At 44.8% G+C, this 22,549-nt stretch overlaps 1 protein-coding gene across 1 annotated transcript in view; it reads right to left on the bottom strand.

The window, feature by feature from the left end:
• Nucleotides 1-15,539, bottom strand: part of VRTN (vertebrae development associated) — a 30,013-nt gene extending 14,474 nt beyond the window's left edge. The window contains exon 1 of the mRNA XM_036117791.2: nt 15,141-15,539. The gene's annotated coding sequence lies outside the window, so the exon portion shown is untranslated. The remainder of the gene's footprint in view (nt 1-15,140) is intronic.
• Nucleotides 15,540-22,549: the final 7,010 nt, after the last annotated feature.

Genomic DNA, 22,549 nt, shown 5'->3' with positions numbered 1-22,549 from the left:
CCCTCTCTCGCTGTGTCTCTCTCTGTCAAATAAATAAATAAAATCTTTAAAAAAATAAATAATGAACTGAGATAAGTAATTAACTGGGTTTAAATGTATAGCTGTCCAGGGCTTGTATAAGTGGGGGGTCACCTGTATTTGCATCTACAAAAAATAAGTTCTGAATTGAGCATCTATTGAGCACTGGCTGGGCAGTGACCAGCCTGAGCTTGGGGTGTGATGGTAGGGTTGAAATTCCAGTTCTGCCCTTGTGTGCGGCTGAACAAGTTTTCTCATGTCTCCAGGCCTAATTCCTCGCTTAAAAAATTATGAGAATAATACTGGAGAGGTTGCTGTGAGAATTAAATGAAAAACGGTTTATGAAATTCTTAGCATAAAGGCTCAGCAAACGACACTGCTATTCCATTTAGCTGTACTACTCATTCTCTACAGAGATTTAAAGAATTCATCCCTCTCTATTCAATTAATTTATCCACTTGGTGGCCTTACTAAATAATTTATATATTGGTCCATCATTCATTCAATCATTTCTTTATTCCGTTGTTCATTTACTCATATGTTCGCTCCTGCGCGGGCAAATATCTGAGCTCCTGCTACACGCCGGGTCCTGGGCTAGCCCTAAGGACACAGTGAGGTCTACAGACCTGACTCTAGACTCCAGAGTCTGAGGGTTGAGGCTCATAAATCTTCTCAAGCATTCCACAGACAACACCACACTTATTACTGTGTTTACTGTACACGAAGGCCCTACATCCAATGGCTGACAATTACTCCATGACGTCATAATCTCCTGGTTTCCTTTCTTTTTCCTTTGTTCCTTTTCTTCTCCCTTTGTTCCTTTTCTTCTCCCTCTTCCTCCCCACCACTCTTCCCTTTTACCCCCTCTCTGCCTCTGCCCAGAGTCCCTTGGCGATTATCAAAAGACAGATAACAACTCAGACTCTGGAGTCCGGCCAACCTGAGTTGACTCTCAGCTCCTCTACTTCCTAGTTAAGGGAACTTAAACAAATCTGACCCGTTTCCTCATCTGTGAAATGGAGATGATATCCACTTTATTCCAATGACTGAATTAAACAGTGATGTCACTCCTTGGCTGTGAAGAAACATTTAATACCAGGGAGATATGATTATCAATTCAAATCATAATGGGTTGAGCATCTACTCTCTGGAGACATTATGCTCAGTGCTGTGGAAGACACATAAAGAGCTAACGTAGTCTCTTCCAGTCAGAAGCCACAGCCCAGGTGGGGATGTACTGAGTGCTCCAGAAGAGCTACTGTTACTTGCTATTACCAAGGAAAGGAACAAGTGTCTTTTGAGCTCCTCATTCCTGGACCCTGGGCTTGCTCAGAGACCTGTGCTGAGCAGGCTGTCAGGCTGCCCCTGGCTTCTCTGGTTTCATTTGCAGATCCAGTCTTGAATTATCTTTATACAATGACCTTTGTATATCTTTATAAAATGACCTTTAAAGTCATTTACTGGGGTGTCTGGGTGGCTCAGTCGGTTAAACGTCTGCCTTTGGCTCCGGTCATGTTCCCAGGGTCCTGGGATGGAGTCCCGCGTCGGGCTCCCCCTGCTTCTCCCTCTCCCTCAGCCTGCTGCTCCCCCTGTTTGTGTTCTCGTTCTCTCTCTCTCTCTCTGTCAAATAAATAAATAAAATCTTTAAAAAAATAATAAAGTCATGGGACGCCTGGGACGCTTGGGTGGCTCAGTTGGTTGAACATCTGCCTTTGGCTCGGGTCATGATCCCAGAGTCCTGGAATCAAGTCCAGTATTGGGCTCCTTACTCGGCGGGGAGCCTGCTTCTCCCTCTGCCTGCCGCTCCCCCTGCTTTGCTCTCTCTCTCTCTCTGGCAAATAAATAAATAAAATCTTTATAAATAAATAAAGTAATTTACTTTGGTGGTAAGTTTGAATATAGACTGTGTCTTAGCATATACTAAGGAATTAATGTTAATTTGTACAAAGTGATAATAGTAAAATATGTCCTAAATTTTCAGATAAACATGTAAGAACTGAGGCATGAAATGATAGGACCTCAGGTATTTGCTTTTGAAAAACCAGAGGAAAAGCAGAGAAAAGGGTAAGCTACATATGTCAAAGTACTGATACTTATTATTGAATCAGGGGTTTGTTTTACCATTCATTCAGAGTGATTTGTTATGCTATTCTCTCAATTTTGGTGTATTTCATAAGTTTTGTAATAGAAAAGTGAAATATTTATTGTTGAGGCGTGGGAACATCACTTTATGGGGGCAGCGGGGAAGGAAACTTCCTGCGAGCACATTCCCATTTAGGCTCCGGGCAGACAGGACAGTGTTGGAAAGGTGCCTGGTGGGCAAAGTCATCGGCCACAGGGATCGACACTTAACTTCGTTTGCAGGGCCTTTGCTAGGTGCCCTTGGAGTGATGGGATTCACACAACAGCTGTCCTTAGGGAATTTACCTGGAGAGCAAAGAAGGCTGCTGGATAATAGCCCCTCCCTTGACCCCAAGGGAACAAGCACAGGTCCCCAACTAGAACAGCCCGTCCTCAAACAAGGCTTCAAGGGCTCGTGGTCCTCTCCCCGCAAGTTCATTGCATTTCTTCTATCGCCTCTGTTTCATCTGAAAAGAGGATGAACCCAAGGTCACCCAATCATTCTGTTCTTAATCTCAGGCCCGGTGCCCTTGGTTTTGGTTAGCTTATTCCCAATTCCCTCCACTCCCACCACTCCACTCAGTTAAGCACTTTTATAAGTTTCTTTCCAGAGTTTCGTTCTGTAAGTACAAGCAAATACAAATATACATCCTCCGAGTATGTTTTGAATAGGCTTAAAACTAACAACAAAGCAAACTGAAAATACAAAATATTGCCAAGTGTTCCAGGTAAAGAGTGAAGTCTGGGAGTTGTTGGCCTGTAGATAAGATCTAAAGCCAAGGGACTGGAAGTGATAACAGATAATAGAGGAAGATAGGAGGAACAGAGGGAGGAAAGAAAAGGGACCACCCATAGCGTCAGCAGGAGGAGAAAAACAAAGAAGCAAAGGAAAAATCAAGAGAGAAGGTTTTTTTTGTTTTTTGTTTTTTTTTTAATTTAGAGGCACCTGGGTGGCTCAGTCATTAAGCGTCTGCCTTCGGCTCAGGTCATGTTCCCAGGGTCCTGGGATCGAGCCCCGCATCCCCTCTCTCGCTGTGTCTGTCTGTCAAATAAATAAATAAATAAAATCCAGGCACCCCTCAAGAGAGAATATTTTAAGAAGAAAGGAGTAAGTTGTCAATTGTGATACTTGCTTCTAATGTGTAAATAGATCTGCATAAACCCACCTGGAAAGATAGCCAAGTTAAAGAGAGAGTTCAGAGTAAAATGCATTTTCTGATCCCATTTTTGCAAAAATCTGTCTAATCGATATGTATCTACACGTGTTCAGTGAGGAGAAAGAAGTCTGGAAAACATTAAAGAGAACAAACTAATAGGGAGAAATCCTGGTGAGCATGTTTGTGGGAAAAGGTGGCTTTTTTACTTTGCATACTTCGGTTTGTTTAGCATTTTTTACCACAAGAACACATTTTTTTTTTAAGATTTTATTTATTTATTTGTCAGAGAGAGAGAACACAAGCAGGGGGAGCGGCAGGCAGAGGGAGAAACAGGCTCCCCGCTAAGGAGCCCAACTCGATCCCCCAGGACCCCAGGATCATGACCTGAGCTGAAGGCAGACGCTTAACCGACTGAGCCACCCAGGTGTCCCAAGAACACATTCTTTTTGTAAATAAAAGAGATTTGGAAAAGAGGAGAAACTACTGGTTAGAGCCATCTATATTCAGAATTTTTTTTTTAAACATTTTATTTAAGTAAACTCCATGTCTACCATGGGGCTCGAACTCATAACCCAAGATCAAGCGTCTCAAGCTCTACCAACTCAGCCGGGTGCCCCTGTATTCAGAATTTCTGAGGCTGTGGAGATTAAGATTAAAAGAACTGGCTTTAGGGGCACCTGGGTGGCTCAGTTGGTTGAGTCTCTGACTCTTGATTTTGACTCAGGTCATGATCTCAGGTTCCTGAGATCCAGCCCCGGGCCAGCTCACTGCTCAGCAGGGAGTCTGCTTGTCTCCCTCTCCCTCTCCCTCTGTCCCCCCCCCCACACCCCAGCACACGCACGCTCTCTCTCTCTGAAATAAATAAATAAATCTAAAAAAAAAAAGGCACTATCTTCAGAACCTAATAAACCTGAGTTTAAACCCAGCTCTACCCTCAAGAACAAATTAACCTCTCTAAAGCTCAGTTTCCTCACCTGTAAAATGGTGATTATTATGATAATTACCTCATAGATTGTGATAAGGATTAAATGGGAAAATGCAAATAAAGCATTTAGTACAGTGACTGTCACACAGAAAAAGCTCAGTTAATATTAGTTGGCCTTTAAAATAGTTATTACTGGGGGGGCGCTTGGGTGGCTCAGTCGTTAAGCGTCTGCCTTCGGCTCCGGTCATGATCACAGGGTCTTGGAATCGAGTCCCTCATTGGGCTCCTTGCTCAGCAGGAAGCCTGCTTCTCCCTCTCCCACTCCCCCTGCTTGTGTTCCCTCTCTCGCTGTGTCTCTGTCAAATAAATTAAAACAAAAATCTTTTAAAAAATTAGTTATTACTAGGGGTGCCTGGCTGGCCCAGTAGGGAGAGCATGGGACTCTTGATCTCAGGGTTGTGAGTTTGAGCCCCACAGGTTGGGTGTAGAGATTGGTTAAAAATGAAATCTTAAATATCTAGTTATTACTAGATCAAAAAATAAAACAGTTATGGGGCGCCTGGGTGGCTCAGTCGTTGGGCGTCTGCCTTCGGCTCAGGTCATGATCCCAGGGTCCTGGGATCGAGCCCCGCATCGGGCTCCCTGCTACGTGGGAGGCCTGCTTCTCCCTCTCCCACTCTCCCTGCTTGTGTTCCCTCTCTCGCTGTGTCTCTCTCTGTCAAATGAATAAATCTTTTTTAAAAATAAAATAAAATAAAATAAAATAAAATAAAATAAAATAAAATAAAACAGTTATGACTTGGTCAAAGGGGCCAGTCAGAGATGTGCAAACTTGGACCACATTATTCTAAATTTTTTTTTTTTTAAGATTTTATTTATTTGCGAGAGAGAGAATGAGAGACAGAGAGCATGAGAGGGAAGAGGGTCAGAGGGAGAAGCAGACTCCCTGCTGAGCAGGCAGCCCGATGTGGGACTCCATCCAGGGACTCCAGGACCATGACCTGAGCCGAAGGCAGTCGCCCAACCAACTGAGCCACCCAGGAGCCCTGGACCACATTATTCTAGAAGTGCTGTCGCTGCAATGCTCTTTCTGTGTCATGCTTTGGACCTTCACAGAGGGTCATACAGGTAACTCAAGAGGGACCCTGTGTCCACCAGAGGGAGGATGCAAGATGAGCCTCAGAATTTCTTTGTGTATCTATATTTTTCTCTCATTCTTTTCAATTTTTATTTTTGTATTTTATAATGTACATACTACTGCCTTAGTTCATCAGTGCATATGTATAGTTTATAAGCAAATATACCCAATGCAGGGTTCAAACCCACAACCCTGAGATCAGGACCTGAGCTGAGATCAAGAGTTGGACACTCAACCAAATGAGTCACCCAGCCCCATAAAGCAATTATTACTATTTTTTAAATTTCATTTTTAAGTAACCTCTATGCCCAACGTGGGGCTCAAACTCACAATCCCAAGATCAAGAGTCATACACTCCATCAGCTGAGCCAGCCAAGTGCCCCAGCATCTAAAGCAATTAGAACAGGGGTGCCAGGCTGGCTCAGTGAGCAGAGCATACAACTCTTAATCTTAGGGATCATGAGTTCAAGTTTACTTAAAAACATCTTTTTAAGTAGTAAAAACAAAAAAATGGTAAAGCAATTAGAACAGTACTCAGCATATACTAAGCACTCAAATATTATTTATATTGTTATTATTTTTTAAAGATTTATTTATTTATTTTAAAAAGAGAGAGCATGAGTGAGGGGAGGGGCAGAGGGGGAGTGTAGAGAGAGAAGCAGACTCCCTGTGGAGGGCAGAGCCCACCACCCTGAGATCACGATCTGAGCCAAAATCAAGAGTCGGAAACTCAACCAACCGAGTCACCCAGGCGCCCTGATATTGTCATTATTTTTATGATTATTATTGGCTCTCATTCTAGGATTTCCTTACCCTCAAATTTCTTCAGCCCCATTTCTGCAACTCTATATGTATTTTAGTAAGATACTTCAAATCTGTTTTTGGAAAGAGTATAAGCAAACAACTACATAAATATGTTTTTAATATGCCGGTCACTGTGTTCAGTGCTTGAAGAATACAAAGATTAACAAAAGATTGTTTCTGTCTTCAAGTAAATACTCCGTCTAGTGGGGGAGACACATACACCCATAGCTATAACCCAAGTACAGAATATGGTAAGCAATGCAGTAAAGGTGTCCAAGCACCATGAGAACACAGAGCAGCTGAGACATGTGGAGGGTTCCTGGAGAAGACGGCATGGGAGCCACACTGCCCAGGAGACACGGATGACAGAGCAGGGATTCCAAGTGGAGGGAGCCATGGATGATCCAAGACAGACCCTCCAGGACTGATGTGCTACCCACACTGTTGGGTCTCACAGGGGTGCTCAGTAAAGCCCTGTTTTTGACTATTCAGTTCAAGTGGTATGAAAAGGGGTAGGAAGAGACAATGGACAATGCCCAAGGGCACCTTCCTTTTTCAAGAGAAGTGAAAAAGAGTAAGAAGAGAACTAAATCCTCTGAGGTGGGAAGATCGACTTGCGTGCCAGGCCAGGAAACAGGTGTGAACACCAGGTAAAGTGGCAGTTGTTTTGAGGGAGGAGGGAATGGAAGGTTTGGGGTGGAAAATGAGCGGGGTCCTCTGCCCAGATCCATCTGCAATGCAGAACAAATGCCCAAAGCTTCTGACACTTCTCCTTGGGCTCAGAGATAGAAGTCTCCTTTTTTTTCATGGTGCAGGTTTCACTTCAAGTTTTCCAGAACCACATTTTGGCACAATCTCTGAATGTGTTCTATCATCTCTAAGCAGAGTGACCCCAGATGACTTTGGTCACACCCTCCCTTTCTCCGGTGGTATATGGAGAGTGCATCTGAAAGTGAGAAGGCTAATCACAGCTATTTTCCAGCCCCAAGTGTTCCTAAGAAGTGACAGTGTGAGGGCACCTGGCTGGCTCAGTTGGTAGAGCTTATGACTCTTGATCGCAGGGTCTTGAGTTTGAGCCCCACGTTGGGCGGAGAGATTACTTAAAAATTAAATAAATAGGGGCGCCTGGGTGGCTCAGTCGTTAAGCGTCTGCCTTCAGCTCAGGTCATGATCCCAGGGTCCTGGGATCGAGCCCCACATCGGGCTCCTTGCTCAGCAGGAAGCCTGCTTCTCCCTCTCCCACTCCCCCTCTTGTGTTCCCTCTCTCACTGTGTCTCTCTCTGTCAAATAAATAAATAAAATCTTAAAAAAAAAAAATTAAATAAATAAAAGAGAGAGATGTCAATGTTTGCCTCCGGGGCTTGTTTGGGAGGACTGTGTGATAGAATGTCTAAGTGCCTGGTACTCAGAGATCATCTCTGAGCTCCCTGATTCCTGAAAACGAATAAGCTCCCGCTTGTTGAGTGCCTCTGCTGTCAGGCCGTGTGCAAAGGGCCTTATCTGTGTTCCCAGTTTACTAAGGAGGGGGCAGCTCATGTCCTTCGGGATGCAGCCACAACATGGACTCTTTCTTTTATTTCTGCCCTTGGAGACTTGATCTCCTAAAATCAAGTGATCAACTTCTAGAATACCTCAGGTGTCATCAGAAAGTTTGGTATTGTCGGCCAACAGACACATGAAAAAGTGTTCAATATCGCTCGGCATCAGGGAAATCCAAATCAAAACCTCAATGAGATACCACCTCACACCAGTCAGAATGGCTAAAATTAACAAGTCAGGAAATGACAGATGTTGGCGGGGATGCGGAGAAAGGGGAACCCTCCTACACTGTTGGTGGGAATGCAAGCTGGTGCAGCCACTCTGGAAAACAGTATGGAGGTTCCTCAAAAAGTTGAAAATAGAGCTACCCTATGATCCAGCAATTGCACTCCTGGGTATTTACCCCAAAGATACAAAAGTAGGGACCTGAAAGGGTACGTGCACCCCGATGTTTATAGCAGCAATGTCCACAATAGCCAAACTGTGGAAAGAGCCAAGATGTCCATCAACAGATGAATGGATAAAGAAGATGTGGTATATATATACAATGGAATATTATGCAGCCATCAAAAGGAATGAGATCTTGCCATTTGCAACGACGTGGATGGAACTGGAGGGTATTATGCTGAGCGAAATAAGTCAAACAGAGAAAGACATGTATCATATGACCTCACTGATATGAGGAATTCTTAATCTCAGGAAACAAACTGAGGGTTGCTGGAGTGGGGGGTGGGGTGGGAGGGATGGGGTGACTGGGTGATGGACACTGGGGAGGGTATGTGTTCTGGTAAGCGCTGTGAATTGTGCAAGACTGTTGAATCTCAGATCTGTACCTCTGAAACAAATAATGCAATATATGTTAAGAAAGAAAAAAAGAAGAAGAAGAATGTAGCAGGAGGGGAAGAATGAAGGGGGGGAAATCGGAGGGGGAGAAGAACCATGAGAGACGATGGACTCTGAAAAACAAACTGAGGGTTCTAGAGGGGAGGGGGGTGGGAGGATGGGTTAGCCTGGTGATGGGTATTGAGGAGGGCACGTTCTGCAGGGAGCACTGGGTGTTATGCACAAACAATGAATCATGGAACACTATATCTAAAACTAATGATGTAATGTATGGGGATTAACATAACAATAAAAAAATTAAAAAAAAAAAAGAAAGTTTGGTATTGCTAAGGGCTATGCTGACAGAAGCCTAGGGATAATCTGAGGTGACCCCAGGCCCTTTCTTTTCCCAGAAGAAGGGCAGGTAATATCTGTTTAAATTTCATGTAAAGCATTTACAACCTCATTTTCCTTTCTCAACCTTTCCTTCCTTCTGTTTCTTTAAGGTGCTATTTCCCAAGTTGGCCGCTCATAGGAATCACCTGAAGAGGTTAAAAAGAGGGGCCTCCCTCCTACCCCAAGAAATTGTGATATAATTTGGAGTGCAACCTGGGCCTCTGGATTTCTTTTTAAATTCCCAGGTATTCTAAAGACTTTTTTTAAGACTTTATTTATTTAAGTACTCTCTACACCCAATGTGGGGCTTGAACTCACCACTCTGAGATCAAGAGTCATATGCTCCACTGAGTGAGACAGCCAGGCACCCGATTACCTCACACTTTTAACAGCTACAGAATATAAATATATTTTTTAAATTTTATTTGCGAGTGAGAGAGAGAGTGAACACAAGAACCAGCGTGAGTGGGGGAGGGGCAGAAAGGGAAGAAGAGGAAGAGGGAAAGAATCCCAAGCCAGAGCTGGAGGCAGGGCTCAATCCCACGACCCTGAGATCCTGACCTGAGCCCAAACCAAGAGTCAGACGCTTAACCAACTGAGCCACCCAGGTGCCCCAGCTACAGAATATTTTATTGTAGGGATTACAATAATGTATTTAAGCAATCCCTTGCAATTGGACATTTAGGTTGTTTCCAGTTGTTCTGTATTATAAATGTGCAGGAGACATATTTGCCCATATTGTGCAAACATTTCTATAAGATTCATGAGGCAGAATTGCTTAGTCAAAGAACATGATATGTAGGTAAGTATTTACATACTTACGTATTTATTTCTGTGTTTCGGTAAATGAACAAAGGAAGCGCCTCATGTTGTCTTTTGCTCAGTGTCCTGGGAAGAGTGCTGAATGGAATTTATGGAATTATTGGGACTGAAGTGGCTTCTGAGGATGGGATCCTTGGCCCTTTGAGGTTGAGGGCTGGCCAGGCTACTGCCCACCACCACATCCGTGGCTATACCTCAGCTCTTCTGAGGCAGGAGGTGGCCAGGGTGCAGAGTTTTCCTTCCTCTCCCCACAGGGTGCCTTTTGATGTGTTGGCCCGTGACCTAGGAAGTCGGAGGAGGCACTTTGCGAACTATCAGAAGAGGTGGAAGGTGCCAGTGAGAATCAACCAGCACTCATTTTGACTGAAGCTAGACCCTGTCCACAGGGGCAGGGCCTGACAGAAATGAAGGAGGGTCAGGGAGAAGCAAATCCGAGCCACTCTTGAACCTTGACAGGGCTTCTCACAGAGGTGAGGAATAACTGTCCCTTTTCCTGGCCTGCCCTGCTGAACTAGTATTTGAAACAAAATGTGGGCTCTTCAGAAGGCCATCTTAGGAAGGCAAGGGGTGCTCAGGTGGGGCCAGTCCTGAGGCCCCAGGAAGGGTCAGGATGATGGCCTGATTTTGGAGCCCGTTGGTAAACATGTAAACAACAGAGACTGAGGAATTGTGCAAGAGAAGGTGAGGTAGGGGTTACCCGAGGGTCCTCAGACTTACCCTCAAGGTAGGGGGAAGGGGGAGACCTGGGCTCACATCTTGGGCCCAGGGCGGATAGCTGACTGCGTGGAGGCTTGGGGCAAGCCTCTCCTCTCTGAGCCTCTTGCCTCATCTGGAAAATGTGGCCCATACTCATTTCACCTGGGGTTGTTTTGAGATTTACAGGAGGGAACAGATAGAAAGGCATTCAGCACTCTTCCCAGGACACAGGAGGTGTTTCATAAATAGTAGCGGCATTTATTAGTGGATTAGGAAGCCATGCAAAGAGATAGGGACCAACATCCTCCAGGGCAGTCCCTACATGGGGCCCGGAACCACGACCGAACATGCCGCTGCTGGGTGGGACGTCCCGTCCTGGACAAAGGGCCCAGCGTTCTCGCATGGGGACCTGAGCATGGCGTCCCTGTCGATATTCCTGCCGCTCTGGCTCTCTTTCCCGGGCAAGTACCCTCCACCTCCAGGCAAGTACCCTTAACTGTGACGAGGGTCTTGGGGTCTCGTGGACCGTGGCCCTGGCCGTAGCCAAGAGGGAAAGAGGGGAGTGGTGGTGGCAGTGGGGAAGCTGTAAAAAATGTAAATGGTGCAGTGTGGAGCATGGCTCCAGCTGTCTGGCACTCACCAGAGCTGGCAAGAGCCCGAGGAGGGAGCCCCAGACCCCGGGCGCCTTTTGTCCCTGGTCTTGGCTATGTAAAAGGTGGGGGAAGGGGCAAGAATCCGTGGAACTTGTCCATTCATCGGAGCCCCCCTGCTGCCAGCAGGTGCGAGAATGGGGGAGGGAGATGCGGACTCTGGCCTGCAAGGTTTAGAAATCAGAATTGCAACTCAGCATGCAGTGGACTGACAAACAGATTCCTCAGGTTCCAGCCTCTAAGGCTGTGAACCTTCAGGCCAGCCAGACTCCATCCTGCTTTGAGTGCGGCCCCGAACTGGTTCCCCGCCCCCCAGTTGGCCTCCCGAACGCCCCTCTCGCCAGTTCCCAAATCCCAGCTTTGCACGCTCTGCCAAAGAACGCTGCTTCGCCAGGCCTACTCCCAAGCCCGTTTGATTTTCTGAGGTTTTTGTTTGTTTGTTTTTTGTCCTCTCCTCTCTGGCTTCCAGGGCCTTCTCCAAAGCACCACATTCAAGCATTAGATGTTGCTTGGACTGAAGTCTTAGAAAAAGCAGTGTGGGGAGAGAAAGGACTTGGAACCACGCAAACCTGAGTCCCAACCCTGCTCTGCCCTTCCCGGCTGAGTGCGTTCAAGGCAAGTTACTAACCTTTCTCAGCCCGAGTGTTCTGTAGGTAAAATGGGAATTCCCTTTGTTCCTACTTCTCAAGGTTTTTGTACAAATTAAATGCTGAATTAATGTTTAGAAAGCTCTTAGCACAATACTTGGCACAGAATAGGTGCTCAATGAATATTAAGTTATTCCCCTTAATAGTCATAGGAAAATAAGGCAGAACCTCCCAGCAGTCTTGTTTCAATTTGTATTTCCCTGTTGCTAGAGAGATTAATCTTTTTTTTCATATGTATATTGGCCATTTGTATTTCTTATGTGAATTGTCTGTTCATATCTGCCGTCCATTTTTCTTTTTTTTCTTCTTTTTTTTTTTCAATATGTTATTTATTTATTTGTCAGAGGTGGGGAGTACACAAGCGGGGGTAATGGCAGGCAGAGGGAGAAGCAGGCTCCCCACTGAGCAAGGAGCCTGATGCGGGGCTCCAATCCAGGACCCTGGGATCATGACCTGAGCCGAAGGCAGCTGCTTAACCGACTGAGCCACCCAGGTGTCCCTAGCATCCAGTTTTCTTTTAGGGTTTTGTGGGGTTTTTTTTGTCTTTGGTTTAATGGTTGGTGGGACATCTTTATACATTCTGAAATTCTTTATTAATAAAATTTGCAGATTTTTTTCTTTTGGTCTGTCACTTGCTTTGGCTTTTTTTTTTAAAGATTTTATTTTATTTTATTTTATTTTATTTTATTTTATTTTAAAGATTTTATTTATTTATTTGACAGAGAGAGACACAGCGAGAGAGGGAACACACGCCGGAAGAGTGGGAGAGGGAGAAGCAGGCTTCCCGCGAGGCAGGGAGCCCGACATGGGGCTCGATCCTGGGACTCCGGGATCATGACCTGAGCCAAAGGCAGAGGCTTAACCATCTGAGCCACCCAGGTGCCCCAAGATTTTATTTTTAAGTCATCTCCACACCCAACGTGGGGCTTGAACTCACAACAACCCCGAGACCAAGAGTGAGTATTCTACCGACTAAGCCAGCCAGGTGCCCCGCTTTTGGCTTTTTGCTGTTTCTCAACATACAAAGTCTATTTTTCTTTCTACACGGTGTACGCCCAAATCTGCCCATAAGAGCTGGTCCTCTATAGGCTTTTAGTTGGCAGTTTGGGGGCCGCAGTGACTCTCCCCTTCTTGACCAGTGCTCTGCCCAGAGCTTTCTCAGACCCTCCATTGTTCTCTAAACAAATGTGAAACCCTGCCGCGGTGCTGTTTGACCATTCCTGCCGAATCCCACTTCTGTCTCCAAATGCACACACTCCCACCTACTGGTTTCTGGAAGGATCACATCTTTCTTTTACTGGTTGGCTGATTTGGGAAAACTCCGAGATCTGACTGAGAAATTAGCAGCTGAATGAGACTTTGGATGTCCTCCATTAACCTTCTGTTTGGGGCCCAGGGCTGACTGGATCTCTCCATACTTCACCATCCCAACCAGTTGCCCAGACTCACATTAACTGACATTCACCTGATGCATTTCTGAGAAGCTGTGTGTAAATTTAATTTGATGGATTATATTTTAATGCTCTAGGAGAGAAGGAAATTAAAAATATTATAAATTCAACTAGCTCGGGGTGCCTAGGTGGCTCAGTTGGTTAAGCAACTGCCTTTGGCTCAGGTCATGATCCTGGAGTCTCAGGATCGAGTCCCACATGGGGCTCCCTGCTCAGCAGGGAGTCTGCTTCTCCCTCTGACCCTCCCACCTCTCATGTGCTCTCTCTCTCTCTCTCATTCTCTCTCTCTCTCAAATAAATAAATAAAATCTTTAAAAAAAAAATAAATTCTACTAGCTCATTTATTGGGCACTTATCATGTGCCATCTACTGTTGAAGCACTTTACATAAAGACCTTATTTAATCCTCATGACAATGAGGAAAGCTCAAATTTCTCCATTTTATAGATAAGGAGCCTGAAGATCAAAGGGGTTATTATGTAGCTTGGCAAGGTCACCCAGCTGGAATGTTGCCAGATTGGGCAAATAAACATTCAGGGGCCGGTTAAATTTGGATTTCATATAAATGAGTAATTTTTTAGTATAGCATACCTCAAATATTGCATGCAATATTTTTATCTGGCAACCCTATCCGTATGATAAGTGGGGAATGTGAACTGGAATCCGAGTCTCCTGATTCCCCAGCACCTTCCAGTGGTAAGACCATGGACTGCTCGCATGGAATTCTTTGAAAAGGGAAGAACCCTCTTGTACTAAGTTTTGGGCTCTGCCTCAGACATGCTGAATAAAATGTCTGGGGGTGGAACATCCTTAAATATCCTCAACCATAAACTCCTACTCCTCAGGGAGTCCTTTGAACTCTGAATTTTGGGAGCACTTTAGTATGTATCCAGCTTGCAGATTTAGATGCCCATATTCAGCTGTCTTGTGGTTGCCAACATTCCTAGTAACTCTTTACAGTTCCTTCAATGATCCATCCATTCAACTCCTTGATAAATATTTCCTGCTGGAGGGCCTGTCCTGCCAGCCAGAGATAGAAAGATGAATTAGACACAGCTCCTGCCCTTGAGGAACTCCTGTTCCACTGCAGGGACTGATAAGTAAACAGACACATTAAGGTGGGGGGTGGGTGCTGGGTTGGGCAGGAGCACAGTGGAGACCATGGTAGAGGTTTGGTCCAAAGCAGAGGGGGTGGGGGAGGGAGCAGTCAGATACAAATTCCAGGAGACTGGCTTCAGTCAAGTCTTGAAGGGTCCATAGTTTTGTTTTCCTCTAAAGGGATATAACACTGGATAATGGATATAAATTTTAGCCAGTGGTTATGTTTTGCAATAAGAGATAAATTCGGATGAAGAAGAAAGTGAACACAAGGGCTCCAGAGTCAGACCTCTTGGTTACATGCAAGTTTCTCCACTTACCGGTCATGAGACCATGGCCATGTACTAACCCATCCTCTCGATGCCTCAATTTGTCTTCTGTGAAATGGGGATGACAACATTATCTACCTCATTGGTTTGGTGTCCAATTAAGCAATCCATATAAAATGCCTAACACAGCTCCTGAAAAGTAGTTAAGTATGCAATGGAGGTTCACATCGACAATTTCCCCTTCTCTACTAGATCTTTCCTTCACCCTACAAATGTATTGAAATATCTTTCCATCCTTGACCTCGTATCTTCCTCTGTTGGTATATTATTTGTTCCTTTTTTATGGTACAACTCAGAAAGAATCACGTATTCCTAATTGCCTATTTCCACTTTCTCACCTCCTCTCTCCTGAACCCGCTCCATGGAACCTGCTCTTGGCAAGGTTGCTGATAAGCTTCACAATGCAATTCCAGTGGGCAATTCTGTTTCTGTCTCTGTAACCCCATAGCAGTATTCAACACAGTTGATCTGGCCATGCCTCATGAAGTGCTTGCCTGCTTCCCTTGGCTCCCAGGACACCACACTCACCTGGCTCTCTCCTCCTCCTTCCCTGCTGCTGCTTCTCCATCTCCTTTGCTGGCTCTTCCTCCTCCTGTCCTGGTCCTCCTGCTAGTTGTGAAAGTCCTGCAGGGCTCAATCCTCTGACCTCTTCTCTCTTGTCTGTATTCACTTCTTAGGTGATCTCTTGTAATCTACTGATTTAAAATCCCACCTTCTGATGATTCCCACATTGATAGCACCAGCTCGTATCTCTCCTGAACTCAAGACAAAACAGCCTATTGCCTATGTAACATCACCATTGGGTGTCCAGTAGGCATCTTTGATTCAGCCTGTCCATAAACAGACTCATGACTTACCACCTGTCCCTACCCAGAATCTGTTCTTCCTTCAGAGTTTCCCATCCCCATAAATAGTACCATCATTCACTTGGTTGTTCAGGCCAAAAGCCTTAGAATCACTTTTGATTCCTCTTTCTCTCATTCCCCACACCCAAACTCAAATTCTGTCCATTATAGTTTCAAAATACATCCCAAATCCGATACTTCTCACTTCCTCTGAAGCAAGTGTCATATGGGGAAGCTGCCTTGGGCCTTTGAACCAGCCACACTGCAGGTGTTTTGACCTTGTCAGCCCATAGGACACATTTCAGATGAACTGATCACTCTTGAGTACTTTTTTTTTAATTTTTCACTTTTTTTTAAAAGATTTTATTTATTTGACAGAGAGAGACACAGCGAGAGAGGGAACACAAGTAGGGGGGAGTGGGAGAGGGAGATGCAGGCTTCCCGTGGAGCAGGGAACCCTATGCGGAGCTCAATCCCAGGACCCTGGGACCATGACCTTGAGCCAAAGGCAGACGCTCAACGAATGAGCCACCCAGGCGCCCCTACTCTTGAGTATTTTTACACACTGTTTCATCTTTTTTTTTCTTTTTAAAGATTTTATTTACTTATTTGACATAGAGAGAGCGAGCGCGCACACACACCAGCAAGGGGAGCGGCAGACAGAGGGAGAGGGAGAAGCGACTCCCTGTGGAGCAGGGAGACCCATGGACTCTGGGATCATGACCTGAGCCAAAGGCAGATACTTAACTGACTGAGCCACCCAGGTGCCCCTGTTTCATCTTTTTCAAGAACGTTCCCATTGCTCAGTAATTTCTTGTGATGGCTATGAACTGCAGGTCCACGTTACCATCCTAATTTTATGTACAGGAAAACTGGGGGTCAGAGGATTAACTTCATTAATTCCAAAGTGTTTACTGAACACCTTCTATGCACCAGGCACTGGGCTGGGTGATGCAGGATATGAGGATCACTAGGCAGGCATGCGGGGGTGAGAGGCAGGAATATTCTGTCTATAACTGAGGTGTGAACCAAGAGTTGAGAGAGCCAGAAGGTGATGTGATTGTTTCTATATTGGGAGACAACTTTGTGAAGGTTTTATTGTGTGGGTAACATTTTTTTTAAAAACCCACTTTAAACATACAGGCTCTTTTGTTCTTTCTATTCCTTGCATTCCTAATTCCTACAGATTCCAATTATTTTCAATGGGTGCATACTTATGCACACACAAACATGCATTGTAAAAACAAAATATGGACTATGCCTTCTTTTTTTTTTTTTTAAAGATTTTTATTTATTTATTTAACAAAGATAGACACAGTGAGAACAGGAACACAAGCAGGGGGAGTGGGAGAAGCAGGCTTCCTGCAGAGCAGGGAGCCTGATGTGGGGCTCAATCCCAGGACCCGGGGATCATGACCTGAGCCAAAGGCAGATGGCTTAACCGACTGAGCCACCCAGGCGCCCCAAACTTAACCATATTTTGGCTATATCCAAGGATATTCATTGCTGCATTCTATGTATTAGCAAGAGAATATAGCCCACTAAAATGTCTATCAGGAGGGAACTGGATAAATAGTTCCTCTTCAGGTGGTATATTTTATAGTGGGAAAAAACAAATGAGATAGGTATATATGGTATGGAACAATCTCCAAGCTACACTACAAAGCGTAAAAAGCTAGGGTGCCTGGGTGGCTCAGTCAGTTAAGCGTGAGACACTTGATTTTGGCTTAGGTCATGATCTCAGGGTCATGAGACAGAGCCCCATGTCGGGGTCCATGCTCAGGGGCGAGTCTGCTTGAGCTTCTCTCTCTCCCTCTCCCCCTCCTACTCCTGCCTGCGTACTCTCTCTCAATAAATAAAGTCTTTTAAAAAAAATAAAGTGTATGGGCGCCTGGGTGGCTCAGTCATTAAGCGTCTGCCTTCGGCTCAGGTCATGATCCCAGGGTCTTGGGATCGAGCCCCACATCGGGCTTCCTGCTCAGCGGGAAGCCTGCTTCTCCCTCTCCCACTCCCCCTGCTTGTGTTCCCTCTCTCACTGTGTCTCTCTCTGTCAAATAAATAAATAAATAAAATATATATATTTTTAAAGATTTTATTTATTTATTTGACACAGAGACAGAGAGAGGAATCACAAGTAGGCAGAGTGGCAGGGAGCGGCAGAGGGAGAAGCAGGCTCCCCGCTGAGCAAGGAGTCCGATGTGGGACTCGATCCCAGGAGCCTGGGATCATGACCTGAGCCGAAGGCAGACGCTTAACAACTGAGCCACCCAGGCGCCCCAAATAAAATATTTTTTAAAAATAAATAAATAATTAAAAAAAAAAGTGTATAAAGCAAGCTGCAAGACAGTGTTTAAAGGAAAAGATGGGTGTGTATGTGAGAGAGAGAGAAGGAGAGAATAATAATCACACATATCAATCTGTATATACATAAAACATTTCTGGAAAAATTCCTAAGAAACCATGAACAGTAGTTGGGATGTGAGACAGACTTATTTTTCATTACATACCCTATCATCCTGTGTGAATTTTTTTACCATGCGTTAAAAAAATTTTTTTTCTTTCTTTCTTTTTTTTTCTTCTAGTAATCTCTACACCCAATGTGGGGCTCAACCTCACAACCCCAAGATCAAGAGTCGCATGCTCTTCTGACTGAGCCAGTCAGGTGCCCCAATTAGCTAGTGTTTTAATCGAAAAATTCAAACTGAACACCTTCTAGGTGCCAGGCACTAGTTAACTGGGGTGCCTGGCTGGTTCAGTCAGAAGAACATGCGACTCTTGATCTTGGGATTGTGTTTGAGCCCCACATTGGGTGTAGAGATTACTAACAAAAATAAACTTTTAAAAAAGCCTAGTTAATTAAAAACAAACTAAACAATATAGCATGGCCATTTTTTCCATGTTACTGTACATTATATATAGTATAACTCTCATTGCCATTTACTGTTTAGATATTTCACGTGTATTAACTTACTATTTTCCATAACAACCCTCAATCATTATTCCATTTCACAGATAAAGAAACTGAGGCAACTTGCCCAAGGTCACACAGATATTAGGTGGTGGAGCAGGAATTTGAACCCATGTGACCTGGCTCTGAAGTCCATGCTCTTAACCATCTGGTGATGACACCCCTCTCCCGTTAAGGGCTGCAAAGTGTATTCTACAAAGTGATTGTGTCACACTTTATCTAACCACTCCTCCTCTGATATGCATTCTGGTTGCTTCTGGGATTTGGCTACTACCTACCATGCTGCAGAAACACCCTTGTGATTAACCCTTCGTGTTCTTGGGTAAAATATATTTATAAGAGAAGTCCGGGAAGTGAAACCACTGCATCATCTAATATTTGGTGGTATTGCCAAATTACTTCCCATTGTTTTACTTCACCAGTGTGTTCTCCCCTTGCCTATGTATGAGAATGAGGAAGTAGCCCAGAAAGGGGAAACTCGTCCCAGATGAAAACAGCATGAGCAGAGACACTGACCTGTGTGTTTTGTGAAATTGTCTAGCTCGTCTTTGTTCAACAAATATTTACTGTGCCCTTCCTGAGTGCGTTTGGAGAATGGAGACAGTCATGGCGAACAACAGACATGGGCCATGCCTTCACGGGGCAATCTGTGGAGAGAGGCGTTAATGAAGTAAACACACAGAGTGAAAATGTAACAACAATGTGCAGTAAATGCTATCAGGCGAGAAAATGGAGTGCTGTGGGAGGGAGTAACGGAGGCTTTCTTTAGAGAGGGTGGTCAGGAGAGGAACTTCTGGGAAAGAGACGTTGTTACGCTGAAAACAGAAGGAAGAGTAGAAATTAACAGAAGAGTTGAGGGGAACAAGGCTATTTCCTGGCCCCTAAAGAAGTTGGGAGTGATAGGTGGGGCCAAGGCCCTAGAGCCTTTTTGGGTTTTTTTGGCCCTAGAGCCTTTTGAAGCACTGAAGGGTTTAAGTGAGGTGTTGATCCCGTTTACATTTTTGCAGATTCCCTTCTGCTATGCAGGAAGTGGATTAAAGCAGCAACAAGAAGTAGGGAAACCAGTTAGGAGGCTGGCCTAAGGTGGTATAGGAGGACCTATAGATTAAAAGAGTCTCCAAAGATGCATCGATCAACTGCCATGTGTGGGCTTCATTTGGATTCCTGATTTTTTTTTTTTTAAGATTTTACTTATTTATTTGAGTGAGATAGAACGAGTGTGCTCCAGGGCAGGGTGGAGGGGAGAAGGGCAAGGCGAGGCAGAGGGACAGAATCTCAAGCCGACTCCGTCCAAGCTGAGCACAGGGCCCCACGAAGAGCTCAGTTCCACCACCCTGAGATCCTGACCTGAGCGGAAACCAAGAGTCAGAGGCTCAATGGACTGCGCCACCCAGGCGCCCCTGGATCCTGAATTTTTTTAACTGTAAAAAAAAAAAAAAAAATCACAGCTATGAGACAATTAGAAATTTGAACACAGTATATTTGATATTAAGGAACTATTTTTAAAATTTTAGGTATTCTGTCAGGTTTCCCACTATCCCCACTCCTGGATTAAAGAGTTGGAAGTTATCTAGTAGAATTTAGTAATGTAAACTAATATATTAATGAATGATATGATATACATAGCATTTTGTTATATTGCATTATAGTTTTTCCTATGCAGATATTTACATCTATACTTTCATAGTTGAGATCATACTTAAATCCAGTTGGTATTGGAACAATACCTTTTAAAAGTTTAAAGTAATATATAGTGTTGAGGGGACATGGGACAGTGATGCCACCATACTCCAAAGCAGGACGCTTTTGAGAGTAAAAGGTGACAACTGGAAACCTGAATTGTCCTAGCCAGGTGAAGTTGCTTGCCTTAATACTTTGATTGCCTTATTAGTTTTTCAGAGATTGCATCCTGACATGTTTATTCGTTTGATTTTCAGAGTGACAAAGACATACTCGGGAAATCATACTTGGGAGTAAGTTAAGCTCTTGCCATCTCTGAGAAATGCTCAGTTATCTCCTCCATAAAGTTTGGACTCCCTGCCCCCATCCCGAGTTGGATGGCACTCCCTGAGGCTCTGGGGCAGTGGTTATCAAAATGCTGAGGGTGGGCAATGCTGGGATTTTGTTCCTCCCCACACCCACCTACCAAGAGATATTTGGCAATGTCCGGAGACATTAGTGATTGCACAACTGGATCAGGGAGAGTGCTGCTAGAAGCTAGTGGGTAGAAGCTGGGAATACCACTCAGTACCCTACAGTACACAGGCTAGCCTCCCTACTCCCCCATCAAAGAATTATCAGGCCCCAAAAGTCAATGCTGTCATGGTTGTGAAAACTTGCTATAGGTACCTTTGTCACAGCACTTCATGAAGACAACTATAATTGTCAACAGGTTGGCCTTCCCAGCTAGACTGGCAGCTTCATGGGAACAGGTGATACATGTGTCTTCTTGGGTGTTTGGCATATAGCTGACACTTAATGAGGACTGAAGGAAGAGGGGCGCCTGGGGGGCTCAGTCAGTTAAGCCTCTGCCTTTGGCTCAGATCATGATCCCCAGGTCCTGGGATTGAGCCCCGCATCTGGGCTCCCTGCTCAGTGGGGAGTCTGCTTCTCCTTCTCCCCACCCCCTGCTTGTGCTCTCTCTTGCTTTCTCTCTCAAATAAATAAATAAAATCTTAAAAAAAAAAAAAAGGTTTGAAGGAAGATGAGGAGGTACATCCAATCCAGATTCAAACTTAGGGCCCTGTGAGATCATGCTGCTTGATTTTTTTTAATTAATTAATTTACTTACAGTGTTATACTATTTCCAGGTGTACAATATAATGATTCAACAATTCCATACATCACCTACTGCTCATCAGGACAAGTGCAGTCTTAATCCCCATCACCTATTTAATCCAAACCCCCACCCACCTCCCCTCTTGTAAACATCAGTTTGTTCTCTATAGTTAAGAGCCTGTTTCTTGATTTGCCTCTTTTTTTTTCTTTGCTCTTTTGTTTTAAGTTACACATATGAGTGAAATCATATGGTATTTGTCTTTCTCGCAAACTGCTTGTTTTCTGAATTATTTCCCACCTCCCTTTGGGCACAGTAATCAGATGATAAGTATTGCATTCTCCAACATTTAACAAATGTTTACTAAGCACTTACTAAGTACTGTCAGTGTTTTAGGTACTGGGAATACAGCTATGAGCAAGGCAGAGTCCCTGCTCAAAGAAAGTTTAATCTCAGAGGGGAAGACAAACAATAAGCAAGGAAACAAGATGGCTTCAGACAGTGATAATTATCACAGAGAAAATAAAAGTGGGGCACCTGGCTGGCTCAGTCAGTAGAGCATGCAACTCTATTTTTTTTTTTCTTTTTAAAGATTTTATTTATTTATCTGAGGGAGGGGACACTGGCGGTCGCCTGAGCAGCGGGGAGGGGCAGAGGGAGAGGGAGAAGGGGACTCCCCGCTGAGCAGGGAGCACAATGCAGTACTCCATCCCAGGCCCCTGGGATGGGGGGGGGGGGTGGTCAGGGGCAGACGCTTAACCCACTGAGCCACCCAGGTGCCGGAGCATGCAACTCTTGATCTTGGGGTCCTGAGCTCGAGCCCCACACTGGGTGTAGAGAGAAGGAAGGAAGGGAGGGAGGAAGGAAGGAAGGGAGGGAGGAGGGAAGGAAGGAAGGGAGGGAAGGAGGAAGGAAGGGTAATACAATAGGAAATGATGTGGGCAGGATGGCATATTCTAGGTAGGCTGACCAGGTGACATTTGAACTAATTTTGAGAGCAAGCCATCCATGGGAAAGCTCCCAGCCAGGACAACTGCACTTGCAAAGACCCTGAGATGGAAACACTAGCCACTCAACGAAGATTTAAGGGGAGGGCGCCATCACTTACGCCATGGAAACAATCCGGAAGCATGATTTATGTTATTAAAAGATCACTCTGGCTTCTGTGGGAGAATGTATGAAACATCTATATTCCGAGTCTAAAATATTTGTCATAAAATAGTCACATTTTTCGGCTGTTCTTGTCAAATAGGAAATCTCCCAGATCCAGCAGGGGGCGCTGTAGGCGCCCGGTCGACAAATGTAACACTCAGCACTCTTTGGTTCTTTTCGAGGGGTGGGTCGCTTC

Source organism: Halichoerus grypus, chromosome 8 (genome assembly GCF_964656455.1).
Source record: "Halichoerus grypus chromosome 8, mHalGry1.hap1.1, whole genome shotgun sequence".
NCBI classification, from domain to species: Eukaryota; Metazoa; Chordata; class Mammalia; order Carnivora; family Phocidae; genus Halichoerus; species Halichoerus grypus.
This window is presented reverse-complemented; position numbering and strand designations above follow the sequence as displayed.